Raw genomic sequence first — 17,793 nt, 5'->3', positions numbered from 1 at the left:
GAGATCAATGAAATGGTCACACTGGACTTCATGACAAAGGCCCAGGTTCAGTAAAGACAATATATCTTTGCAAAGGCAATTTTCTTGTTGTGACCTCACAGAAACTCACAGGGTTAATAAGTACTGAAACCTTTGCTAAATTCCTAGGTCAATCTGGTATTGCTCAACAGACTGCTTCAAACAGTGACTACCCAGGTTCTCCTGATTGGCATTACAAACAGCTTTGGAATTTACTTGTCTATTGTTCTCCTACAGCTAGATAGTACCCTTTACAAGGAGTTGCCAGACTTCTAGTCTTCCAGATAACTTCACAATCAAGAATCTTCTTTTTCTCATCTTTTTTTTTTTAATTTTAAAATTTAAAAATATTTTTCCATTTTCTTTCCTTCTCTTTCCTCCCCCCCTCCCAGAGCGAACAAGCAATTCCCCTGAATTGTACAAATGTTGTCACTTAACCTATTTCCATCTTATTCATTTTTGCTATAGAGCCATCTTTTAAAGCCTAAACCCCAAATCATGTACTCATATGAACAAGTGATAAGTGATGTCATAGGTTTTTCTTTTGCATTTCTACTCCCATGGTTCTTTCTCTCAGTGTGGTTAGCATCTCTCATCTTCTCTACTTCCTTATCAAAGAGACAGAGGGGCAGCTGGGTAGCTCAGTGGATTGAGAGCCAGGCCTAGAGATGAGAGGTCCTGGGTTCAAATCTGACCTCAGATACTTCCCAGCTATGTGACCCTGGGCAAGTCACTTGACCCCCATTGCCTTAAAAAAAAATAAATTACAGAGACATCAAAAATATGCCCTTTGATTGTAACAGAAATTTGGGATAAAACACTTTAAAACAGGCCTGATAACTCTGCTGTTACCCACTGCATTGTTTTGTCTTTCTCTGATGTCAATCAGATAATGAGTGAATAGATTTGCAAATAAAAGCTATAGCTGGAAGCCCCTGTGAGGGCAGAGGCCAGTGAGATTTTCCCTGAACCTAATCTTGTCTACAAGTTTTTAGTTTTTGTTTTCACCATCAGACATAAATCATCATAGAGAAAGCTTTGTAAATGCAATCACTCTGTGAGGGATAGACTTGAGACTCTTTCTAATACCTCAGAGCCCCCACTCAATTTAGATCTGCCTCTTTTCAAGGATATTGCTGGAAAATAGAGCCTATGAAATTCAAGAGAGTGCTACCAAGCCAGCCTGAAGGTGTTGTAGATGCTGGAGATGGCTTTGTGGACATTTTCTCCTTGAAGCATATTTAGAACCTGTGGGAAAATGTGATTGCATTGTTTGAACTTCACCCTGGTTACTTAGAGACTGGATTGGTTTGTTGCTTTGAGACTGGATTTGTTGCTTAAATGGGATGTGCAGGTCATGGTGAGCCAGAAACCTTTCAGGGGATACAGAGACTGAATTTTCTGAGATAGACCTTTTTTTTTTTTTTTTTTTTTTTTTTTTTTTTTTTTAAACCTTTAACTTCTGTGTATTGGCTTCTTGGTGAAAGACTGGTAAGAGTGGGCAATGGGGGTCAAGTGACCTGCCCAGGGTCACACAGCTGTGAAATGTCTGAGGCTGGATTTGAACCCAGGACCTCCCATCTCTAGGCCTGACTCTCAATCCACTGAGCTACCCAACTGCCCCTGAGATAGACCTTTTAAGCACTCTGTGTGCAATATTTGGAAACTGTCTCAGAGCTCTCATTTCTTTGCTTCTGGGTTTAAACTATAGTTCTTCCTAGGATGAAATTCCTTATAGAAAGAGCTGGAACTATTCAATCAACACTCAAGATCTTTTACGTTCATCACAAAGCAGTTTGTGAAATATTCTAGCCCTTGGAGGACTTTTCTATTTTCAATAAACAGTCACGACTGTAGTGTTCCAAACCCAAATTACATTTTTTTTTTTTTGCATTTCTGAACATATACTTGTTAATCAGAAGAGCCCTGTGTTTTCTAGACAGATAAGTGAGAGCTGAAATTTTTACACACCACTTAGATCAAAGAGGAATTAATGTCTAGGATAAAAAATTCATCATAATACTGGAATCATTCCCCCAGTCAATCTATGGCACTATGTGCAATATTATCCAAGTTCACAATGCCCAGATATATAAAGAAAATGCTAAAATATAAAGTCCTTAATTGTCCAACTCTCACAATTGTACATTGCTATTGGAAAAGCCATGCCTTTGGCTAGTGAGACCTTTGTTGACAAGGTGCTTCTTCTCTTACTGTCCAGATTGGCCATAGCTTGCCTTGCAAGGAACGTGTGTCTTTTCATTTCAAGGCTGCAGTCACCATTCACAATGATCTTCTAGTCCGGGAATATGAAATCTGACACTGCTTCCATTTCTGCTCCCTCTAGAAAAAAGGAATAAGAAAATTCATCTGGAAGAACAAAAGGTCAAGAATATGAAGGGAATTAATGAAAAAGAATATGAGGGAAGGTGGGCTTGCAGTTCCAGATGTCAACCTGTACCATGAAGCAGTAATCATCAAAACAGTCTGGTATTGGCTAAGAAATAGAATGGTGGATGAATAGAACAGATTAGGCATAAATGACCTTGGTCATCCAATATTTGATAAACCCTAACATCCCAGCTTCTGGAATAAGAACTCCATATGGGACAAAAATTGCTGGGGGAAAAAACCAACAACTGAAAAACAGGGTGGCACAAACTCAGAATAGACCAATATCTAACTCCCTATACCAGTGATGGCAAAACTTTTAGGGACTGTCTTTCCCTTCCCTAGAAACAAGGTGCCATCCCTCACCTCTTACCCCAGACAGGGACAAAGAAAGGACTCCCATTGGGCTGCTGGGCAGAGGGGGAGGTGAAGTGAAAAAAAATGTCCTCAGGCGGGAGTACAGAGTGGGAGGGGACAGGGAAAGCTTGGCCTGGGGACTGGAGGGAGCAACTTCCTCACCTCCCAGATCTTCATCTGCTTCAACTTTTCCTGCCAGAAGGGGGCTGGAGGTGGAACTAACGTGAGTATTCAGCCCATCTCCCTGGGCCAGGGTGCCCAGCAGAGGTCAGTGGAGGCTGTCGACTCTGGAAAGGCTCAGACTGGAGGGATTCACTCCTAGTTCAATTCTCTGGTCAAAAGCCCAACTGGAATTGTCCAGAGATTCCTTAGAGGCCAGAATGCATTCAGCCTAAGGAGGAGCTGTCCTCAGGCTTGGGTGCTGAAGTAGCCTGGGCAGGCTGAGAATCTGGGAATAGCAGGAGCCATTCTAGCAAGAGGGAGGAGCTAAGCACTAGGTGGAGGTCTATCTTTGCCTTCTTCCAGAGGCTTTCTTTATTCTTGCTGCAGACAGACCCCGGGGCCAGCCTTTGGGGACCCTCAGGGAGCTTGGCCAGCCCAGATGATCTCATTTCTTGTTATTTTTCTGCAAGATGGGGGGTGTGAGATGTGGGGAAGAGAATATTTTGGAGTCCCCCCAACTGCTCTATGGTCCAAAGACAGCCTGGAATTGGGACCCCAGGAGTCCCCAGATGTCTTTTCTGTCATCATGAAGCCTACAAGACAGAAACCCCCCAGTCTAGGGGAGCATAGACAGGATCAGGGATGGAAATCTCATTTCCTTCCTGGCTCCCAGGGAGGATGGAGAGGGGGAGGGACTTTTGTGTGGGGGTGAGAGGCAGGCTGTTAGGGGGAGTGTCAGCCCCCAGGGGTGGGTCAGGGCAGAGGCTTCTGGGAAACCTGAGGTGAAGAGCAACTTCTGTCCACACCTCTTCCAACACTTCCAAAGATTTGACCAGCTTCTCTTATTAGCCAACCAGAGAGGAACTTGCTCCCTGTCTAAGTGAATGGGTAATTAATTAGATGTTTATGAAGTTGTGGAATGTGGACAGCAGGAAAGGGCCTACATTCACCCAGAAACAAAAGGAAAAGATGGGAGGGGTCCAGAGGCTGAGGGCTTGGCTTGTGGAGGGGCAGGGCATATCACTCCTGTCCCTGGGTTAAAGCTCCCAGCACCAGGCAGTGGACCCCTTGGATCTCTGGGATTTGAGTAAAACTGAATAGAGTAGTAACAACACTGCTTTGCTCAGTTCTTCCATCTTTGAAACTGATCCATTGGCTCTTTGCTATCTCAAATATTCCCTCCCCAAAAGTGCTGCACCCCTCATTTGTTTTTTATTACAACTGACTGACCAGGACAGACGTGTCACTCCTTAGTCTCCATGATTGAGGGATCATGTCTTTGTTCTCTTTTGGCTTGCCTAGTATCCCCCCTCCCCTCCACTACACACAGTTTCTCTCCCTCCCTCTCCTTTGTTTCTTTGGATCAAGCTCTCCCTGTGCTGCTTGAAGGTCCAGGTCGACCCCTTCCCACTGGAGTCTGGTGGGCATAGGTCCAGGAGAAGAGCTCTGAAAGCTTCCCCAGTTCTTGTTCTTGACTGTGCTGTTGCATGGGATGGGGTTGCCCACAGTGGGCCCCACCATTGAAACAAATTCACATACAACTGGGAAGCCAAAGTAAAAGCAGTTTATTCTTTTGTAAAAGGGACATTCCAGGCTTTAGAGGCCAAAGGAATATCCAAGTATTGAGGCCCCAATTTCAATTTATAGGGTCTCTAAATCAAAGAAACCCCTCCCACCTTTTATCCAGGCCAGACATCTTCATCTTGATATCCTTAAAAGATAAATGTAGGGCTGGGTTTACACAAGATAAGTGATAAGTGACTCATCTAGTTGAATTACTGGCTTGCAGATTACTGGCCCCTCAAGGCCTTTGAAATGTGAAAGGCCAAGGTTTTTGATTTTAGGGGTGGGGGACTAAAAATATTCTAAAAGGAAGGAATAAATTAACTTCTCTCAGGTTCTCAGCACTTCTTATGAGAAAGTCACAAATGTTATCCCATTCAATGTCATCAGTGCAGAAACTGTCCCCTTGGTGCTGGCCATTTCCTTTTGCCTTCAGGCAGCCAAGTCTTCCCACATCTCTCTGGATTGCCTCTCTTTAAGGGGTTTCTAAGGTCAAGTCAATAACCATTTAGCAAGTGGCTGCTCTTTGCCAGGCTCTGTTTAAAATGTTGGAGAATGAAGAGGAGTGTAGGGTGAAGATACTCTGAGAGGGAAGGCCATAAGAGTTTTAGAGACCAGAAAAATCCTTTTTTTGAAAAGGTGAGATTTTATCTGAGCCATGAAGGCCAGAGGCCAAGATGAGGGGAGACAGCCATTGGGAAGCACCCAATTGGAGATGGATCAATATGAGTCAGGAGGCCAGTGCCCCTTGGGTCAGAGGAGGGAGAGGAAGAATAAGGTGTAAGACTGGAGGGAGTGTTGGGGCTGCATCTGTGCACCTTTTATATTTTATCTCATTTGATCCTGTTACAAGAATTTTCACATTCCTTGGGAGTGTCAACCCAAAGAAGATGGCATCATGGGATGTAGTCAGGCAGGTAAGCTGCCATTTTTGTATCCACTCCACGGACACGATGAGTAGGGGATGGACAACAGTGACCTTTAGTTCCATAGATAGTGGAGTATGCATGTAGGTGTGGGTTTTCTCTCTTCCTGAGCTATAGTAGCCAGAGAGAGTCAAAAGAGTTTTGGTTATGACTAAGTAGGACCTCAAGGTAAAAAGGGTACAGAAATGCACCCCCCCCCCAGTTTTTTTCCCCTGAAAATGAGAACCTTCATGTTTCAAAGGTTATTTCCATTATAAAGTACTTTCTTTGTGACCCCATTTGGGGTTTTTCTTGGCAAGGGTATTGGAGTGGATAGCAATTTTTTTCTCCATTTCATCTTACAGATGAAGAACTTAAACCAAAAAGGTTAAGTGACTTGTCCAGAGTCACACTGCTAGTAAGTGTCTGAGGAAACTCAGGAAAATGACTCTTCTTGCCTCTGAGCCTGGCGCTCTTATTAACTATTATCACCTAGTATCGTTAACATATATAATTTGGTATAGTATAGCCCACAGAAAAAATGGAGTGACTTAGATTCTTCAACAAATCTATTTTGTACATTTTTCATAGCAACCCTAGCAGATTGCTATTCTTATTCCTTTCATATCATAGTTAAGGAAATGGAGGCAAACAGAGATTCAATGTCTTTCCAGGGTCACAGAGCTGGTAAGTGTCTGAGGCTAGATTTGAACTTGGATCTTTATGATCTACTGTCTCTTAGCTCCACCCACATTGTATGAATGTACCCATCTTCCTACAGCTTCTTCAACATGGAGTTGCCAGTTTTTTCACATTTTTATCCATTTTTTCACATTTTGGTAGGAGATGAAATCTCAGTGTTGTTTTGGTTTGCATTTCCAAGTTAGTGATTTGAAACATTTTTCTTGGGATTGTGAATATTTGACAGTTCTTTTGAAACTTCTTTGTTTATTTCCATTGATTATTTATTGAGGAATAGCTACTAATCTGAGGTTTATTATTGTTTTGAATACTACTTACCTCTCAGAGATATTTAATGCTAAAGGTTTTTTCTCCCCCCCATTCTACCAATTCTGTTCTTATCTAGGGTGCATTGATGTTCTCTGTTAAGAAACTTTTCAGTTTCAAGTAGTTTTCTAATTACCTCTATCTCTTGTTTAGCTTCTAATAAATCACTTATTCTGTGAGAGTTATATGATCTGATTCTCTTCTATTTTTTTTAATACTATGATCTTTATTATTAAGGACACGTGTATAAAATATGTTATAGATCATAGTTTTAAGTATAATTTAAGGTTAGGGTTTTTTTTTCACTAATTACCTAATTTAAATTAGATGTGGGAATTTCTCCACTCTAACATTACAAAACAAAACTACTCTTGTTCTTATGTGAAGAAAGTCAATGATTTTGATAAGCAAGATTCACCAGACAGTGATAGACAAAATGGAAACCTCTGAAATGTTTCTGTACCCAGTGTGTTCTGCCTTGAAATTCTAGAATCAGAGGGTAAAATAGACATTTAAAGAATTCACCTATCGCCACCTCAGAGAGACCTAAAGACGAAAATGCACAGGAACATCATTTCTAAGTTCTGTATCTCCCAGGTTGAGAAAATATAAGCAAGAAGAAAAAAAAATTTAAACACAGTCAGAATAACACAAGACTAAGCAGCCCACACTCCAAAAGAATGCAGGACATGGAGCAGCTCTTTTGTAGAGCAAAAGAACAGGCCTTACAATCAAGAATAATGTATCTAGCAAAAACGAGCAGAATTATAACAGATAAAAATGGATATTTAATGAACTAAAGGAATTTCAGCTACTGCTATATTAGAACTCTACTCCCTTCAAACCTTGAATAAAAAGAGAGCAACAAAGGCGGTTAAAAGGGTGTAATAAGTTTTCTTAACATATAGAGAAATAAGAGGGAAGGGGGATGTGATAAGGGAATCTCTAGGGATACAGAGGGAATAAGAGCAGGAAAGGTGGCTTAAGAGAAAGAAGGGCAAGGGCATAGGAAAAGGTAAAGAAGAGAGGGGTACTTAGAGAAGGGAAAGAGGTAGGGGTGTAAGGTGAGGAAATAAGATAGGACTCTTACTCTTGGGACAAGATAGAGAATTCAGAATCTAGCCCATATTAAGAAGTAGAGGTTTAAAAGATAAGACAAGTGATAAATGAGAGACCTTTGGAAAGGTAGGACAAGATGGAACTAGGTGAGCAAAGGGAGAGAATAAGGGAGGATTATTGGGTAGGGGTGTGAAATGGAGAGGTATTAGTCAAAGGAAATTGGACTTCTGAGAAGAGATTTGGTGGAAAGAAAAAAGATAGTGAAGAGGAAGGGAGTAGATGACAATATAAGGCTTGTAACTATGCAATTGAATTTAAAGGGGATGAATTCACCCATGGAAAGAAAATGGGATCAAAAACCAGAATCTTTACTATGTGTTGTTTATAAGAAACACATCGAAAATGAGAGACATACATACAATGAAGATATGGGGCTGGAGCAGAATGTACTGGACCTCAGCTGATCTAGAGAAGGCAAAAGTAGTTGTCTTGATGCTAAAATGGCTAAAATGGACACAGTTTGGCTAAAATGGACACAGCTAGAAGGAATGAACTAGGTCAGTATATTTGGTTTTCTTTGGGAGGGGGGTGAAGGTTACTGTGGATAATGAAGCATTATCAGTGTTGGACTGATACACATCAAGATTTATTGAACACAGATTTAAAAAAAATTTTTTTTGAGGCTATTAATGCTATCTTATTGGCTTGCACTTGGGATGATAATTTTTTAAAAAACATTTTCTGGCAAAGTCTGCACATAAAACATAATCAAAAGCCCCATGTATGGACAGTGAACACACCTATTTACCACAATAAATAGGGCTTTTTGAATCAGTTTCTCCTTTATGTGTCACTGCTCTCTTAAAATGCTAATACCTTACTTCAGTCAAATGGATTCATTGTGAAAGTAGCATTGTATAGTGGAAAGAGTCCATGGAATCAGGAGTTCTAGCTTTGCCACTAATCAGCTGTGAGGTCTTAGACAAGTCCTTTACTCTCACTGGGGCTCACCTTCCTCCTCCGTAAAATGAGGAGGCTGGACTAAGGGAACACTAAGGTCCTTTCCAGCTCTGGCATTGTTAAGAAGCCTGCATTCCCATGGTCATCAAAACCCCAAAGGCAGAAGGTGCCATCTAGTGGCATTACTTGTTCAATACTACAAAAGCCTCCAAGTCCCAAAACAGACAAAAAAAATCTCCAAAGGGCAAAAGCATTTCTTGCTTAACTACTCCCTACTCTTATTTCAAGGGTCATACTTCGTGTCAGTGGACATAACGTGTTCACCTCAGGAACATATACTTTAAGAGATCATACTTTCCTTAAGAAAGCCACTCTTTTATTTTAAAGGCTAATTATATTACATTTTGCCAATATTTTCATCTTTAAGGAAAATAATTTTAAAAACCACATAAAAATGTTAATACACCAGAATAAGCTGCTATGAAACAGTTCTGAATAGGCAGAAAATTAGACTTTCCTTTTACAGAAAATGTTAATATTAAGTCTGTAATAGCAGCATCATTTTTTTTTTAAACCCTGACCTGTCTTGGAGTCAATATTATGTATTGCCTCCAAGGCAGAAGAGGTGGTAAGGGTGGGCAATGAGGGTCAAGTGACTTGCCCAGGATCACACATCTGGGAAGTGTCTGAGGTCAGATTTGAACTCAGGACCTCCTGACTCTGGGCCTGGCTCTCAATCCACTGAGCTACCCAGCTGCCCCCTGCAGCATCATTTTTATATATGTATATGCACATGTATATATATGTATGTGTGTGATATGCCTATATAAATATATAGCTAGTTTTGAAAACATATTTTTTATACACAAAACATTTGATTCTGTTTTGTTCAAATAGGATTTATATTGGCAAATTGATTTCTTCACTTTTTTTTTTCAATTCCCAACATGTACAGATGCTACTCTGTACCCTTAATCCAATATCATGGCTGGACAGTGCATTTGGGTTTCTCCTATATGGATGTGCTGTCAGGATCTGATCAGTTTTCATTCTTTGTTCTGACTCTGGGAATATCTGCAGGAGGGCTTCCCTCAGCTGTTTGGTTTCTGCTGGGGATCTCTGTGGTGGAATTGTTGGGTTTGATTGGATATTGGCTAGATTCTGTTGGATCGGGAGTTGGGTTGGTGGGCAATCCAGTTGCTTGGAAGGACTCTGTGAATTGGGGGTGTGGGTTGTTGGCTGGTGCCGGGTGCTTTGGTGTTGGGGATCCTGAAGGCAGTTTCATGTAGTCTTTCACTTGGCAGAGCTCCCTGGTGGAGGTGGAAATCCCTTTGTTAATATGATACCATCCAGCTTGGAAGTGATCTTTATTTTGTCTTTTTGGCACAGAAAATTATGCTTTGTTGCTTTGGTTTTATCAATCTGTGATGTCTATGGTGCCAACATATCATAAGACAAACATGAATTAAGTAAAAGTGAACATAAAGCTAAGCTGGATCTTTCTGTATATCCTTGAGATAAATTTTGACATTTTAACCAGCATTTACTTTAATATTCACAAAAAATACATTATACTATAAATTGTTTTGGTTTTGGTTTTTAAATACAGAGCACTAATTTCTCCCCCATAATAACTTATAAATCCCAAGATTAAACCCCCAAAAGATAATAACCATAAAAAGGCAATACCCAATGAAGACTTCTTTACAAAGAAACTCCCCTTAATCTAGGTCCACTTCTTCCCAGAGGATCATCAGGAACCATAAATATGTCCCCAACAAATGTAGACTGAAGCAACTCTTTTTAAATAGTTTCTCTCCAAGATATTGATTGTTAACAAATTCTCTGAAGTTATCATTGGTTACAATTATGCCACCAGTTTTGTCAGCTAGGTAGAAAAGAAACCTGTCATCATGAGAAGCAATTCTTGCTCCAAAGACCGTCCGGGCTGGGGTTAAGGTTAATATTCCAAGGTCTTGGAGCTGGGTCAAGAAGTACTATGATATTAGGATCACATCTTGTTCTCAATTAAGGAATGAATACTGTAATGTTTCTGTTGACAAGTTTCCAAAAGTATCCAATGGCTATTGCAATCCTCCAACCGGAAAAGAACTTGTTGAGACCATGAGCAATCACAACATTGCTCCCATCTATAACAATGTGCCTTAAATCTGATTTCCCTGGTTCATTTTGAAATTCCAGCCTGTATGGAATTTTTAGAGTATCCTGGAATCTTTGAATTCTAGTCACTGAGGAATCAATACAACAATTGGATGGTCTTGCCAGTTTCTCACTAGTAACTGAAGGGAGTAGCTTGTATGGATAAAAAGGCATCATAGGGAGCAATTTGGCTTGACTTGGAAAGGGTCGCAATGTCCTAGCTAGCTTTCACATATAAGGTTAACATTATTCTTTGGAACTGTGATCCCAGTTTTGGATACAAAATATTTTCAGGAATAACCAGTACTCTTGGCTGGTGACTTGGAATTCCTCTGACAACAAAATCCATGTCTATAAGTATTCCCTTGTCATTTGAGAACATTAAAGAGCTTCCATCTACTACTGAGAAATTGACTGCAAGTACAGTAATTAACCTGCTCACTGATTACTGTATAATCTCTGAAGATTTAGGCATTGATGTAAAAGTCACTACTGAGGAAATGGAATATAACATCCTTGTAAACTTTTTTAAAATGATTGGATATTCCCAGGAAACTGTAGAAAAAGTTATTAAGGAGCCCGGATCATCTACAGAACCATTAGTACTCCTAGAAGAAAGTGAAAAAGAAAACAAAGTCCCAGGAAGAAAAAGAAATCTTCCCTAGACACACTTCCAGTTGTGTGTCCAGTGGTCACTGAAGCCAAAAGCAAGGATATTTGCAATAGTCAAAATGAATTTAAAATGAATTTTTCTCCAAAGAAAACAAGGGATCACTTGCAACAAAACATAATAGAACAATCTTAGTCACCTCTCAGAAAAAAAGAAAAATGACAAGTCCATAAGGATATCCTAGGCCCATTGAGGCAAAAGTAGCCAGAAAAGACATATTTGCAGATCTGCCTCAGACCCTTGGCAAGGACTGGTTTTGACCTTGAAGGTCCAACAGATCATATCTTGGAACATTTGGCTTTCTTAATTGGCTTTCTTAATTGGCTCAGAACTTCCTGACTAGTTATCACAGACCTTGAGCTATATCTCAGGACGAGACAGCCTTCTACTTATCTTCTACATCCTGTACCATTTCTACTCATAAGAAATTCCTGTGTCAATGATTAGCAGACCAAAAGAAGCTTTGTAGATTAGTATCTTACTCCTTTATGAAGTGGTGTACTTTTAATTGGACTGCATATTATTAATTGGCACTTAAAGAATATATGTTTCTGACATGTTACCTTCTCCTTGGTATATCATTTCCTTTGTTCTTAGTATGTAGAAAACTATAAATATTGGACCTCTTTGCTCAATAAACAGGACTCTGTTAGATATTCACTAGCTTCCCTAGGTTCCCATGCATATTTGATAATCTCTTTCTCTCTGTCTCTGTCTCTGTCTCTGTCTCTCCTTCTCCTCCTCCTCTCCCTCACTTTCTCTCTCACCTTCTCCCTCTCCGTTCTCATCCTGTTTCTGTCTCAGTCTCTTTAAGATAGCAGCTTGACAAACATACACTTTCTCACTCTGAGTCTCAGCACTGCTAGATTTCAGTCTTAGCTGCTTTTGCTGGCCAGAGGCATGTTGTAATCTGACCTTCAGCCAACTCTCACAGCAGTTACCCATCAAACGGGCAATTTCCCAGCTCATGGCAGTAAAACCAGGTACCTCAAACTATAAAATGAAAACTGTCAGTTTAGTTCCAACAGAACAGAGAGCAGAAAAATGGAATTATACACTGAGCCATTTTCTCCACATAGATATAGAAATGGATGGCTCTTCACCTTTTGTTTCCCCTTTGAAGAAGCACACAGGTTTTTAAAGAAAGAACTAAATGTGATACAAATAGAAATAGATAATAAAATAATAATTGCAGAGGAATTTAATTTTCCCCTCTCAGAACTAGATAAGTCTAATCCTGAAATAAATAAGAAAGCAATTAAGGAGTTGAACAGATCTTTAAAGAATTTAAATATGATAGAAATCTAGAGAGTCCTCATACACTTGCATGAGGCTAGTAGTAGATCTAAGCCAAAGCATATTTGTCATCCAAACATAGTTTTTGATGGAAAAACAGTGGCAAAAACTTTTTAACATTCATCTTACTATGGAGTTAATTCTGCTTTGCTGAGGGGTTGTGGCTTTGGAACAAAAGTTACTGGGTATGGCCAAAGTAGAAAGACTTTCTGGAAAGAGAATGGCTTTGGCAACAGATGGTCTTGCCCAACTCAGTATTGATCAGAAAAATTCTAATTGAAACAAGTCTGAGATACCACCTCACATCTGTCAGATTGATTAACATGACCAAAAGGGAAAATATTAAATGTTGGAAGGGATATGGGAAAATTTGGACAGTAATACACTTTTGGTGGAATTGTGAACTGATAGAAGAACCATTCTGGAGAGAAATATTGAACCACACATGAAAGGCCCTAAGAGTATGCATACCTTTTAATCAGTGATTCCCCTCTTGGGTCTGTATCCCAGAGAGAACAGAGACAGGGGAAAAGAATTTACTTGTACAAAAATATTTTTAGCAGATATTTTTCATAGTGCCAAAGAATTGGAAACAAGCAAAGTGTTCATCACTTGGAATGCCTGAACAAGTTCTGGCATAATAGCTGTAATGAAATATTCTTGTGTCATGAGAAATGTTGAAGAAGATGTGTTCAGAAATATCTGTAAAGTTTTCTGTGAACCATTGTAAAGCAGAGTAACCAGAACCAGTAGAACAGTGGATATAGGAAAAATAATAATGTGTGATGATCAGCTATGAATGATGAAACTATTATCAGGAAAATAACACTCCAAGATAACCTCCAAGGATTCATGATGGAAAAAAAATGCAGAAAAAATGGCCAAAGAAATTTTTAGAATCTTAATTGGAGATCAAAATAGGCAATTCTTCAATTAATTTCCTTCATTAGTTTCAACTGAATATGTGATATGTGTCTTTGGTCACAACATGGAGAATGTGAAAATATGCATTACATGAAAGTATTGATATAACCTATATCAGACTGTTTAGCACCTTAGGGAAAGTGGGGAGGGAGGAAAGAAGAGACTCTGACTTGGAAAATTCCAGAAAACATTTTTCAAAATTGTTTCTCAATGTATTTGAAAATATAATTCAGTCAAAAAATGAAAAACATAAATTTGAAAAATGATTTCCATGAGGCTCATATTTCTTTCTTTCCTTTCCTTTTTCTTTTTTTTAAAGTTTTTATTTTGAATATTTTCCCATAGTTACATATTTCATGTTCTTTCCCTCTCCCCCAAACCTCCCTAACTCCCCTTAGCCAACATGCAATTCCACTGGGTTCTACATGTATCATTGATCAGGACCTAATTCCATATTATTGATAGTTGGACTAGAGTTATCGTTTAGTATCTACATCCCTAATAATATCCCCATCAGCCCATGTGTTCAAGCAGTTGTTTTTCTTCTGTGTTACTCCTCCCACAGTTCTTCCTCTGAATGTGGGTAGTTTTCTTTCTTGTAAGTCCCTCAGCCTTGCTCTGGATCCTTACATTGCCGCTAGTAGAGAAGTCCGTTATGTTTGTACCACAGTGTATCAGTCTCTGTGTATAAGGTTCTCCTGGATCTGCTCCTTTCACTCTGCATCAATTCCTGGAGATCATTCCAGTTCACATGGAATTCCTCCAGTTTAGGCTCATATTTCTTACTGCATTTTTACACTAAGAATAATATAGTTTGTCAGAGACCTTTTCTGTATCTATAGAGATAACCATGTGGTTTTGGTTTTAATATGATTATGTTTCTTGTTTTCCTAATGTTGGATCAATTGTTAGGAATTAAGAAAATTAACATTCTTAAGAAATCATATATTAACCCATTAAATAAAATTAAGGATGTAATACTATAGTCTGTTAAAACTAAGTTGGACAAAGATATAACTTCAATACAATATATATTATTTTCAGTATAACTGCATCCGGAACCAGCCGGATCCAACTATGGGGTGTTCGGAAAACAGCCACCTGAAAGACCATAGGGGGAGGGAGGGGAACCATGCACGCAAGAAGACAAGGAAGTCTAATGGAACATGGCCCGTTTATTGCTGGTAAAGGACAAGAATATATATGTTCAGGGTGAGGGGGTTGGCGGTCGGGATGAAAGGAGAAAGGAACAAGTAGTTACGAAGCAGGAACGTGGAAAAAGAACACGCAGTTATGTGGAAAGTCTGGAGGACGTTTTGCAGCTATGCCTCCGCCCATGCGGGGCTCATAATCCATATCGTTCTAGAAGGGTTACTATTTTTATTTTATAGTCTTGGCTCCTAACAATTCCCCCTTTCTTTATTTTTAAATGAAGGGCATAATAACTAAGTGCGCTCCTTTTGACCGTTGTTTCCTCCAAGTCTATACCATTTCTCAAAGCACCTTATGTTTCCCAATTGATCCATAGATGATATTCGCAGCGACAGCCCCTGTCTTAGGCTACACAGGGGGAGTTACTCGACCATCAAGGGTCAAGGACCTGTGCTATTCCCGTCATTGGGTTACCGCCCTGTTAAAATGTAGACGAGTATTGTGAGGTTATTCCGCGTCCGTTATCTGACTACGATGGCATTGAACCATAGGAAACTTATCAAGGGCTGAGTCAACGTTTGATCTAATAAATTTGGTTAGACGTTGGAAAAGCCAAGGGCCAAAAATAAGAGCTAATATAAGAATGAGAAGTGGTGTAATAATAGTAGGGATCAGAGTAGATAGCCAAGGGGAGTTTTTAAGGAGTGTATTAAACCATCCTTCTCGTGCCTTGGCCTCCCTCTTCTTCTGAGCTAATCGCTCTCGTAATTTTGCCATGGATTCTCGGGCAATACCGGTATGGTCTGCATAAAAGCAGCATTCTTCTTTTAGTGCAACACATAACCCGCCCTCTTTTAGGAATAAAAGGTCAAGTCCCCGTCTATTCTGTAAAACAACCTCCGAAAGGGAGGTGAGAGATTTTTCTAAAGCTGTAACTGATTTTTCAATATCCTCAAGGTCTGCAATAAGTGCTGTATGGAGAGATTGGAGATAACGTGTTTCCACAAGAGCTGCGGTCCCGGTACTAATGCCGGCGGCTATTCCTCCGAGGCCTAGGAGGGTAATAATAGAGAGAGAAAGAACTTCTCGTTTATACCGTAAGGCAGAGGAGTTAATTGTTGTTAAAGCATAGGGGCCATAATGATAAGTAATAGGGGCCAAAGGGATATAAGGATACAGAAATCAGAGGAAAAATTGAAACGGGTCCCTATAATACATTTAGTGAGGCCGGTGTTACATGCCCAAAAGGTGTTATTGGGTGCAATCAGGTAGAAACTACCTAAATGCCTCTGCAGAGTGGAATTACATAAAGACTCATAAGGAGAGGGTGGTTTCCTCAGGCAGAGACCGGACCCTGAGAGATCAGAAATAATAAGCTTGGGGGGTTCGTGAAAACAATGTTCAGGGGGCTGGATATAGTAATCAGGATCGAGGTTTAAAGCAAAAGCTTCATAGTAAGGAGGGGTAGCAGGGAGGCATAACCAACAGTCTCTAGTCTTATCAGGTTGAGAGAAATTTAGGGCCATATATGTACCGAAGATAAGGTTAAGGAGACGCTGAGAAGTAGAAGCAGGGGGGAGGTAAGGGATTGGGTTTGGGATCAGGTGAGGTCTAGACTTAGCAGAGATTAAGTGGGGTCTGGAGTTATCAAGGGGAGTGCGGGTAACAGAGGGAAACCGTACTGGCGGAAGGGGGGGAAGTGGGGGTTGTCGCTCAGTGAAAATAATATTAGGGCCAACCGAAACTGTGATGGTTTTGATTCGGAGGCGGATAGTCATAAGAACAAAATCATCTGGGCCTATCTTATAAAGGCGCAATCCCCAGGTGAGGCCATCGGTCCATCGGGAATCCAATTTCCCGGTACTGGTAAACGAGAGGTTAAGGGGATTACAATTAGGGATCTTAGGGGGATTATTCAGAATACAAGAAGGCGGTCGAAGTCCGCTCGTAATTTGGATAAGATCCCGGTTTTTTGGGACCCAATGTACAGTACCAATAGTCTCACACCCCCAGATGGCACAGACTCCTTCAGAAAGACCACCGCAAAAGTCAGGTTGGGAAAATCCTGGACAACCGTAGATGGGGAGTGTAGGTATCATTTTCGTCCCGGGCGGAAGTGGAGTGGCAGGTGAACAGTAGTGAAACGAGGAGGAAGAAGGGTTTCCTAGCTGACAAAAGTCAATAAAAAGCTCGGGGAACCAAGTGAGAGGAGGCATGTTCTGTGAAGTGACCCGCAAAAGAATTCTTTGGTTGATCGGGTTAATGATTTCCCAGGTTTGTCTGGCAGGGAAGTGAGGGCTCCGGCCGTGGCAGGCAAGGAACAACTGGAAGATGTAGAGGAGGCAATTCCAAGGAGGGGTCATCCTCCTGCGGAAAGAAGAGAAGGCTTCTCAGGGGTAAGCCCTGGGCCATCAAGATTAGTGTCGGGGGGTAAAGGTTTTGATCAGTCTAGACGGGACCCAACGGGCATTATTCGCTGTTTTATCAAATGCAGGCGGAACCTTTTCCCCAAGTAAGGACAGGGTCAGGGCCGCACCAGAGGCCAGTGAGAGGGTCACGCCAAAGGACTGTGGCCAAATTTGATGAAGTATCAATGGAAACATGAACATACTTGAGTTTAGCAAAGGAAGGGACGTGGGTGACGTCCATTTGCCATAGATGGCCGGGAAGAAGGCCACGGGGGTTAATCCCCAAATGGGGTTCAGGCAAGAGAGTAACACAATTCTTACAATTTTTCACAATTGACCTGGCCTGTTCCCTGGAAATTTTGTAGGCCAGGCGAAGGGTTTGAGAGTTAAGGTGGTGAAGCCTGTGTGCCTCTGTAGCGAGGGAAACAGGATCAGGCGAGAGGGCAGTAAAAGGGGTGGACGTAGATGCTGAGGCAATTAAGCGAGTGTGTTGATCTGCGAGATCATTCCCAAAAGATAAGGGGCCTGGGAGGCCGGAGTGGGCACGTATGTGGCCCACAAAAAAAGGACAGGACCGTGATCGAATGGCCTGCTGGAGTTGGAAAAAAAAAGAAAAAAGGTAGCGGTTGTTGGCTGAACCGCAGGAACAATTTCGAGTCGGAATAGGGATTGAACAACATATCTGCTATCCGAATAAAGATTGAATGGAGTATCAGGCAGAGAATGAAAAACTGTTAAAGCAGCATAAAGTTCCACCAGC

General features: G+C 40.8%; 2 pseudogenes; one reads left to right on the top strand and one right to left on the bottom strand.

Moving 5' to 3' along the window:
- LOC123240850 overlaps positions 1–17,793 on the top strand; it is a 51,773-nt pseudogene that overhangs the window by 19,078 nt on the left and 14,902 nt on the right.
- Positions 9,324–11,636, bottom strand: LOC123240849 (annotated as a pseudogene).

This window comes from Gracilinanus agilis, chromosome 3, assembly GCF_016433145.1.
Source record: "Gracilinanus agilis isolate LMUSP501 chromosome 3, AgileGrace, whole genome shotgun sequence".
NCBI lineage: Eukaryota > Metazoa > Chordata > Mammalia > Didelphimorphia > Didelphidae > Gracilinanus > Gracilinanus agilis.
Note: the sequence above shows the minus strand (reverse complement) of the source record. Positions and strands in the feature narration are given on the sequence as shown.